Source organism: Acinonyx jubatus, chromosome D3 (genome assembly GCF_027475565.1).
Source record: "Acinonyx jubatus isolate Ajub_Pintada_27869175 chromosome D3, VMU_Ajub_asm_v1.0, whole genome shotgun sequence".
NCBI classification, from domain to species: domain Eukaryota; kingdom Metazoa; phylum Chordata; class Mammalia; order Carnivora; family Felidae; genus Acinonyx; species Acinonyx jubatus.
The window spans coordinates 14,417,265-14,426,452 of record NC_069392.1 but is presented as its reverse complement, the minus strand read 5'-3'; the positions used below and the strand labels follow the sequence as shown (position 1 = coordinate 14,426,452).

General features: G+C 44.1%; 1 long non-coding RNA gene across 1 annotated transcript; it reads left to right on the top strand.

Annotated features, from left to right (window-relative positions):
• The first annotated feature begins 25 nt into the window (after positions 1 to 25).
• On the top strand, positions 26 to 8,856 carry LOC113595060 (uncharacterized). Its single transcript, XR_008291381.1, has 3 exons — positions 26 to 430; positions 1,850 to 1,942; positions 8,247 to 8,856. It is a non-coding gene; the product is annotated as an uncharacterized LOC113595060 (long non-coding RNA).
• Positions 8,857 to 9,188: the final 332 nt, after the last annotated feature.

Below are 9,188 nucleotides of genomic sequence, written 5' to 3'. Positions count from 1 at the left end.
CGCCAGCTTCCGACTTCCTCCGTGAGTCCCGCCCCCTCTCCGTTGCCAAGGCGCCGGTTACCACGTTACCGGTAGGCGCCGGCTGCCAGCCTCCCTCCGGGTCCGCCCTTTTAGACCCGCGCTGCCCTCTAGCCGGTGCGGCTGGGCTTCCTGAGCCCCGGGATGTGGGGGAGCTGGAGAGGCAGGGCCACCCCTTGCAGCCGCCAGTCATCGTTTCAAACTAAAGTCTCACGGTCAGTGCCAATTCCAGCCACCACCAAAGTTCAAACACCTACCGTTCAAAGGAACAGAAAGCCGCCAGCGCTAAAAAAAAAAAAAAAAAAAAAAAAAATCCGGAGGAAAAAACGACCCCAAATGATGGGGCCAGTTCTTGAATATAGATGCTCTAGGAAAAAAGGCTTGAAATACCTTTTGGCCCCCAAACTGGGAGGTGAGTACTTTGAATTGATAAACGATTCCAAACACATACATTTCCAATCTACCGCCCAAATCCATGTCCCTCGCCCAACAAAATCTAGAGAACCAAGCTCCAGAAACAAGTCCACAGTGAAAACAAAAAATAAACTTCCAGCTAGGTGAATATGTGTAACTGGAAAGGGCTAGTTATTAAGCACAGAGGGCAGGGTCCCTGATCTGAAGATCAGAGAATCAGTACTAAAATTTTAGTTGGGGGGGGAGGGTGTTTGTTTTTTTGTTTTTGTTTTTTCTGAGATGAGGTGATTATAGATCACTTTTATTTTCTTCTCTCCTGCTGATCTGTATTTCCCAGCAATGAGTATGTATTACATCCATAATAAAGTGGTTTTGTTTGTTTGTTTTATTAACGTTTGAGAAAGACAATATGGAGACAAGATGAGGCTGGTCTGGAGTCAGAAGTGTTCTTTTTTTTTTTTTTTAATTTATTTATTTTTATTGTTTATTCTTGAGAGAGAGTGAGAGCGTGAGCGGGGGAGGGCCAGAAAGAGGGAGACACAGAATCAGAAGCAGCCTCCAGGCTCTGAGCTGTCAGCCCAGAGCCCACCAGGGGCTTGAACCACGAATCACGAATCGTAAGAACATGACCTGAGCGGAAGCGGAACGCCCAACCGACTGAGCGACTCAGGGGCCCCAGAAGTGTTCTGATTCAGAAGTAGCCACTCCTTCCACCTTATTACATCACTGACACCTGCTCTAGGAACACAGTAGAGGGACACTGGGGCAAATACATGATGGCAGTTATGCTTTACTCTAGCGCCTGCCTGGGGATTCATCTGAATCTGGTCAGATGTGGCTTGTGATATGGCAGTGCCCATATTCTCTGCTTCGTCCCCAGCCAACTCTTAACTTTGTTCAGTTCCTTCGTGTTCACTCCGCCACTGAGCTTTGGCCAGCTTGCTTCTCTCCTTGTCCAATAATCTCTACTCCAAAGGTGTGTGTGAGGATTAAGGAACACATGTAAAGCATCCAGTACATTGCCACCTTACTCTCTCCTTCCCTTCTAGCACACTCTCCACCCACCCTGTTCTTGTTTCAAAAGCTTCCTCTCAAGCCAAACCTCCTCAAGAATTGGCTGGTCTGAGTATGCCTGTGAGGGTTCATTTTATGGGTTACGTGACTGGAGTCTGGATGCCCAGAAAGGTGGTAAAATACTATTTTGGGGGGTGTGTCTCTGAGGGCATTTCTGAAAGACATTGGCATTTGAACGGGTGGACTGAGTAAAGAAGATCACCTCACCAGTGGGGGTGGGTATCCTGCAATCCAGTGGGGCCCTGAATGGAACAAAAAGGCAGAGGAAGGGTGAATTTGCTCTCTTTTGAGCTGAGACATCCATCTTCTCTAGCCCTCAGACATCGGCGCTCTTGATTCTCAGGCCTTTGGATTCAGACTGAATTATACCACCAGCTTTCCTGGGTTTTCAGCTGGAAGACAGCAGATCGTGGGACTTCTTGGCCTCCAGAATCACGTAAGCCTATCCCTGTGGTATATAAAATATAAATAGGAATATAAAAATATGAAACATAAAAACATAAAAATATATAATATTGACTCAATAAATGTTATCGATGTAATATATAATATATAAATAGTACCTATGATGTCATATGTTTTTTAAATCTACATAAATATAGATATAAATTACACATAGATAGCCATTCTGCTAAGGGGCCTTTGCATTAGAAACATGATGCTACCATCTCCTTGAGCTGGAAGACATGAATGAGACTGGACCGAGTTCTCATAAAACGCTGTGTGCACTGTTGTTCAGTTTGCTTGGAATGCAGAGTTCTTCTGAGTAATATTATATAGTTATGAGGTCAAGTATTGTGTGCCTCCCCGGTGGATCGTAAGCTCATTGGGAGGCAACACTTTGATTTATTCAGCACTGTATTCCTGGTGCCTAGAATTGTGCATGGCTCAAAGGAAGCACTCAATCATTGTTCCATGAATGAATGAATGAATGAATGATAATAGCTACTATTCATTAGACAGTTACTATGGGCCAGACAGTGTTATAAGTGCTTTACATTTATCATACCCACTCAGTTGTTGTGATAAGCCAAAGCAACTACCGTTGGCCCCATTTCATAGACGTGTTGAGTCACTTGCCCAAAAGTTTAGTAGGTTTTGTGGCTCGGTATAAGGGGCACAACTGGATCTTGCCAGGACAGTGTGATTCTATAGCCCGAACTCTTAGCTGCTAAGCTTGTATGGTCCTGGGACCAGCAGCAGCATCCCCCTGGGAACTTGTTAGAAATGGTAATTATTCTTCTCCCCACCCAAACCCACTGAATGTGCAACTCTGGGGGTGGGCCCAGCCATCTGTGTTGTAACAGGCCCTCCAGGGAATTCTGATGCACTCAAGTTTGAGAACCACTGCCCTACCCTCTACTGCTTTTCAGTTCCTGAACATCTGATCACTTCACTTTCTAAGAAAGAGAATGCCACTCACGTGCGTACGCTGGAAGAACAAAGGTGTCCATTTAATGCTGTGAGTGTGTTTGTGTTTGTTTTTGTTATTAATTGAACTTTGGGCAAGTTACTTAATGCCTTTGGACCTCAGTCTTGGCATTTGTAAAATGGGCAGGGGTAGGGGGCTGGACTAGAGACAAGGATGGCATTAAAAGCATCTGAAGATTTTACAAAATTCCAGTACCTGAAGTCCAGCCAGACCCATTAAAGTTGGCCTCGGGGTGGGGTGGGACCAGGGACTGGCATTTTAAAAAGCTTCCGAGGTGGTTCTAACAGCCAAAGTTGAACTAGGGCCTATCCTAAACCAATCACAGCAATCTTCGTCCCCTGATTGGCGTAAAGGTGAGCATGTGACCCAGTTCTGCCCAATGAGATGTAAGGGAAAATGGCAGGGTGGCAGGGGGTGGGGGTGGGAAGAGGTCCCTGTGGGAAAATTTTCCCCGTTTGAACCCTGTGGATCCTTGCCCTGGGTGATCTTTAGCTTTAAAGAGAAAGAGATAAAGACCAAAATTACAAACTCACATGTCTCTAAGCAGCCTGGGAGTTACCTACGGCCTGCGTCTAGGGTGGCGGAGTTTGTAGATGAAAGATTTAAGCAGGAAAGGACTGTAGGAAGGAAGTACTCACCATCAGTCACAAGACTGGAGACCCCGACTTCGCAAATGGGGCAAAGACGGCCCAAGGAACTGAAACCAAGGTCAAAAGTAGGCCACGGAACCAAGCCAGTAAGGAAAGTGCAGCTACTGCGGACCTTCGGAGGCTACTACCCCCGCTGCCGCTAGAAACTGGATGTCGCTTTCACCAATTCTGCTGTCAGGGAGAATTCACCAATTGTCTCCTGCACTGGATGCTAACTAAAGCTAGCGCCCCATTAAAAGCCTGGGGGAGACATGCGTAATTGTCCAGGCCCAGGTCACATGCTAGTGAATCTCTGGTATGTAGCTTGAATGTCGGGAAATGACCCCGCCTCCCACCAGGACTTGTAAACTGAGGACATCCTTGAATGTAGGGGAAGGGTGCAGATACCGGTGGCCAAAAGATCATAAACGTCCACACAAACGTCCACTCTGCCAGTATTTGGCCACGAGGGACGGCCTCCAAATGTTGCCAGCACTTCTGATTTTTTAAAGGAAATCAGAAATTTAGATGTTTATGTGAAATTACTGTAAACATGGGCAACTAATTAAATTTCTTTTTTTTTTTTTAACGTTTATTTATTATTGAGAGACAAGAGAGACAGAGCATGGGCATGGGAGGGGCAGAAAGAGAGGGACACACAGAATCGGAAGCAGGCTCCAGGCTCTGAGCTGTCAGCACAGAGCGGGTCGCGGGGCTCCCACTCACAAATGGGGAGATCATGACCTGAGCCGAAGTCGGACGCTTAACGGCTTAACCAACTGAGCCACCCAGGCGCCCAGGCAACTAATTAAAAAAAAAAAAAAAAAAGACACCTGGTCAAGCAAAAATGTTGGATTACTTTATGACTTTTTATTTCCTGTGGACAGATGATCAGGCAAAAGATGCAGTCACTCCTTACGCTATGCCTAGATTGTAGACGTTCTGGGAGGATTAAGGGTAAGTCATACTGGTATCTCCTTGTGAATTATGACATTGATGAGCATAGCCACAAACTTTTCTTAGGTAGGGACACCTGGGTGGCTCAGTCAGTTGCGTGTCCGACTTCGGCTCAGGTCATGATCTTGAGGTTGGTGCGTTCGGTCGAGCCCCTGGTGGGGCTCTGTGCTGCCAGCTGGGAGCCTGGAGCCTGCTTCTGATACTGTGTCTATCTCTCTCTGCCCCTCCCCCGCTTGTGCTCTGTCTGTCTCTGTCTCTGTCTCTCTCCCTCTCAAAAATAAATAAGTATTTAAAAAATAAAAGACAAAACAAACAACAACAACAGAACCCTTTTCTTATGTAATCAGAACCAGATGTGGGAGTGCTTTGTAAAAGAGCAGCTCCTCGAGATGGCAGGATCAGAAGTTACAAACAAAATTAGCAACGAAAGGCATTTGCTCTTAAAATTGAATTAGGGAAAGGGAGCCCTGGATTTTATGACTCTCAGCTTTGGAACAAACTTGGCTTTGGGCACAGTACTTACTGCCTTAGTTTATTTTTAAGATTTGTTCTTATGAGAGAATGGGCTGCGAGGCTATCTTTGGAAGATGCTGGCAGAAGAAAATCAAACTGGGTCTTTCTTCTGAACATGTTTATACTGGTGAAATCATGTTTAAATGAAGAGCAAGGACTTGAAGGAGGGAAAGATCTCCCAAGGGCTATTGAAGAGTGTGTGTAGAGGAAGGGCCATCTTCTTTGGTGACCACGGCAAAATCATCGACTGATAAGGAATGTGAATCCTCAGATCTTTTGGGGCACTTGTTCCCTTCAATGAGTTTCTCTTGTCAGAAGCCCCCAAACGCCCCACATCAGGGTTTAGGAAAACCACTCATCACCCCCTAACGTGTTAATTGAGTAACTAAGGAATGGTTATTTATCGATTCCTAAATCTGATTCTCTTTGAGATTGAAAGGGTGATTCATATGAGTTTGCTCCATGGGCTCAAAAAATTTCACGTTTCTGAATTTTTTCTAAATTAAATATAACCTGGCACAAGTTCCTCCACTGTTTCTGCCTCAAGTCAAGGGAGTTTGGAAACGCATTCGGTTGGAGTTGTTGGGTACCTTGACTTTCCTGGGATCATTCTAAAAGCCTAGGAGGTTGTGGGGGAAAGAGGCCAGGAAATTTGAGTGAGGGCTTTCTAGTGTTTATTTTTTTCTGCAGTCTATCGGAATAGATGCTCCTTGCCACAGATTTGAGGTTCAGGCTTCCCTGTACCCCTCCTTCAAAATTCTTCCACCTTCTCCTCCTCGCCTACTAACTCAAAGCGAGGTCCCGGAACCAACAGTAGCAACACTCTTTGGGAATTTGTTAGAAATGCAGGGTCTCTGGACCCACTCCAGAGCTCCTGAATCAGAGTTGCATTTTAACCAGGTCTCCAAGCAGCTGGTGTGCAGATTTTCGCCGAGAAGCCCCAGATACCACATAATGTATCTCTGTCCCACCATTGTGCTCCTCACTGCCACCGTTCTGCATCTCTAGCGTGGAATTCAGGGAGTCAGACCTCTGCTCTCTCAAGTAATACTCCCACCTCCTCACATTTTGATAATTCAACTCCCAATCCCAAAGTTCCTAGGCATCCAAGCTCCCCTGAGCCAGGCAAACCCAAAACCTAACCCCCAGGACTCTGAGGCTTAACTGCTCGGGGGGGGGGGGGGGGGGGGGGGGGGGAAGAAAAAAACAAAAACAAAAACGCTTAGTCTTCTGTGATGAGTCTACAGTAGAAAGTTAAGTCCAGTTAATTTCTCAGTCACATTATTTTGTCACATACATTATTCTGTAACAGGCCCTCCAGGCTGGTGAAGTTTTAAAAATATTTCTTCTTCTGGAGTCTTTCCTGATTCTCTCGAGTTTGAGACCCGCCTAATTGCCCTGGGCTAGAATCTCTGGGGTCATCATGATTACAAAAAGAGGAACAGGCGTTAGTTAATAAGGAGGGGCTGGCAGTGTAGTTACATTATGCTGGCTCTGTTTGGTGCTGGTCCGCCCATGGACCACACCGCCTTTGGGTCTATGAGATGGAAACGCAGAGGCCAAAAGCAGTTGGTGCGTACCTGTCGCACAATCTGTGTGCAGAATGAGGGGACTGTTTATCTCCCCTCTCTCGTCATAGCAGGGACCCTGGGGGATGTAAGGATGTGAGAAATAGACCTTAATATTGGCAAAAGACCGTAGATTCAATTCGAGGATGAATAATAATAAGAAAATGCAAATTACTATCATTACTTACGTTGCATGGCAGAGTTACACAACACTTTATTATACAGTAGATGCTACACAAAGAACTGCTATTTATAGACATTTTGTCCTGTTCCTCCAATCCCCCTAAACCCACTCTTTCAAAGCATTTGGCCCAAGTTCAATGGCAATGTGATAAGACAAATGCATTTACTTCAAATACATGCAGTGCCGAAAAATCAAACGAGAGAGCAGTACTGAAAATTGAAGAGCCAGGCTTGCCCCAAGTCAACGTGGAGAAGTTTTAAGCCTGAAGATATTTTAAGTGTTTCGAAGATAGAGGTTCAAAATATATTTTAAAAACTTCTTTCAACTTAAGAGAAAGTGTATTTTTTTTAAAGGGAGGCACCTTAGAATTCAGTCGTGTTCCAAACTGAAAATACTTGGCAGATGTGCAGGAAATTAAAATATCTGCATGTTCATTAATATGAGGATTGGACAGTCGTGTCTTGAAAAAGTCATAACATTTAAAGGCCATTTAAAGGTACAGATTTTAAAAAAATTTAAGGAAAGCAAATTTCTTTCTTAAATGGGGTATCTAATTAAATTTTCATGAATCTCATGGGAGTAAATGATTTTGTGCCCTCTGCTTTAATTTTGTTCTTAAATTTAAGGGATGTTGGACAAAAACAACATGCTCGGTATGTCATATTTTGGCAAATGTCAACCAGAACTGGCTTGTTAAACATGGGTTATCTTCAGTTTGTGCCAATTAATTAATTTAAAATGTTTTCTTAATGCTAAATTCAAATAAGTTCTTGGTTTTGATACAACGTCTAATTTTCTTCTGTTTCTCAGGTGATTTAAAATTATAATTGAGAATAAATTTCACAAAATTAACACATAAAAGGGCATCACTGGAAACATTTTCCATTGCATAATTCCAAATGCCATGGAAATGGTTGGCGTATTTGGATAGTCATGGAACTTAATTCCATACGTACATATTTCAAAATTATCCATCTGCTCAACACCAGGAAGGGTTTCAATGGTAAGATCTTGGTGTACCCAATTGTGGAGAACTTGGTGTGATAAAATTTGCAAAATCAAAATCGTGTTATTTCTTTAAAAAACAATTAGTGGGATTAGAAAGTTGGTCCAAGCCTGCAATATGGTGTTATGAGAACAAGAAAACAAGATCCTTTATTCACGTCTCCCTGTACTCCTGTGTGACCGCCAGGGAGAAGGTGCACACAGAAGTTATGAACTAAAGGTAACCCCCCAGATTCTGAGGACTAGGTGACGTTAGCTTAAGTTTTACTGCTAACCAAATGAGACCTTCTCACCTGAAATTGTAAGCGCTGAAAAAATAACAGTGACATTCACACCGTGCCCTAAGTATATTTATATTGGAAAAATACCTTGACATCTTTAGTCCAAGTACTATAAGCTATCCCAATACTAGTATTGAGCTATAGTTAATTCACTTCTCCTTTGATTTGTAGCAACTGTATAAACAGAATGGGTGCCAATTATTTATAAACACATAAATAAAGTGACCGTGGTAGATTGTCTGCAAAGATGGTTGCTGGCCATTCCTCCCATCCCTATGGGTGCATGAAGCTCCTCCTCTCAAGAGATGGAGTCTATTTCCTCACTTCTCGAAGACTGGCCTTTGACTTGCTTTGACCACGAGAACATGGTGGCAATACTATCCCGGAACTTCCAAGCTGAGGCCTGGAAGTTTACACTTTAGCTAGAGGGAATACCATCTGCTGTGTCAAGAAGTCCAGGGATTCCTGCTGGAGAAAGAAGCCAATGGGAGGGGACTCCAGGAACTCAGCTGACAGCCAGAAGGCCCCGGAGACATGAGGGAGTCCAGCCAACACCACAAGAAAAGAGGCCCAGCTGTCCTATGCAGTCCCCAGTTGTTCAAGCCATTTCGGCTAAAGCACCAGCCCTGTGAGTGAGGCCATCGTGGGTCTTTCAGCCCCTCGTGAACCCACCCCAGCTAACACCACATGGAACACGGAAGAACTGTCCCTCTGTGCCCGGCCCTAATTCCTGACCCACACACTCATGAGCAAATAAAATGGTTGTTATTTTAAGCCATCACATTTAGATGTGGTCTGTCTGTTACATCCCAGTAGATAACCTCACAGCGACAATTTCTAAATCCTTAAAATTGGGGTTTACTAAATCTTAAAACATTTCGGAGGCTGAAAGGAAAAGGCTAGTAGAATATTCATTAGCCAAAGCTGTCATAACTAAGGGAATTTTTTAAAAGTCCTTTTGAAAAAGTTTGTGGCTGTGTTTATAAACTATCTCAGTTGCTAATATTTCTGTCACCGAGAGGGATTTGTTTGTAAGTTAGCTAATGTGTAACCTTGACCATAGCAATGACAAGAGTAGTTACTTCGATACTCACTTCACTTTCACTTGGTGTT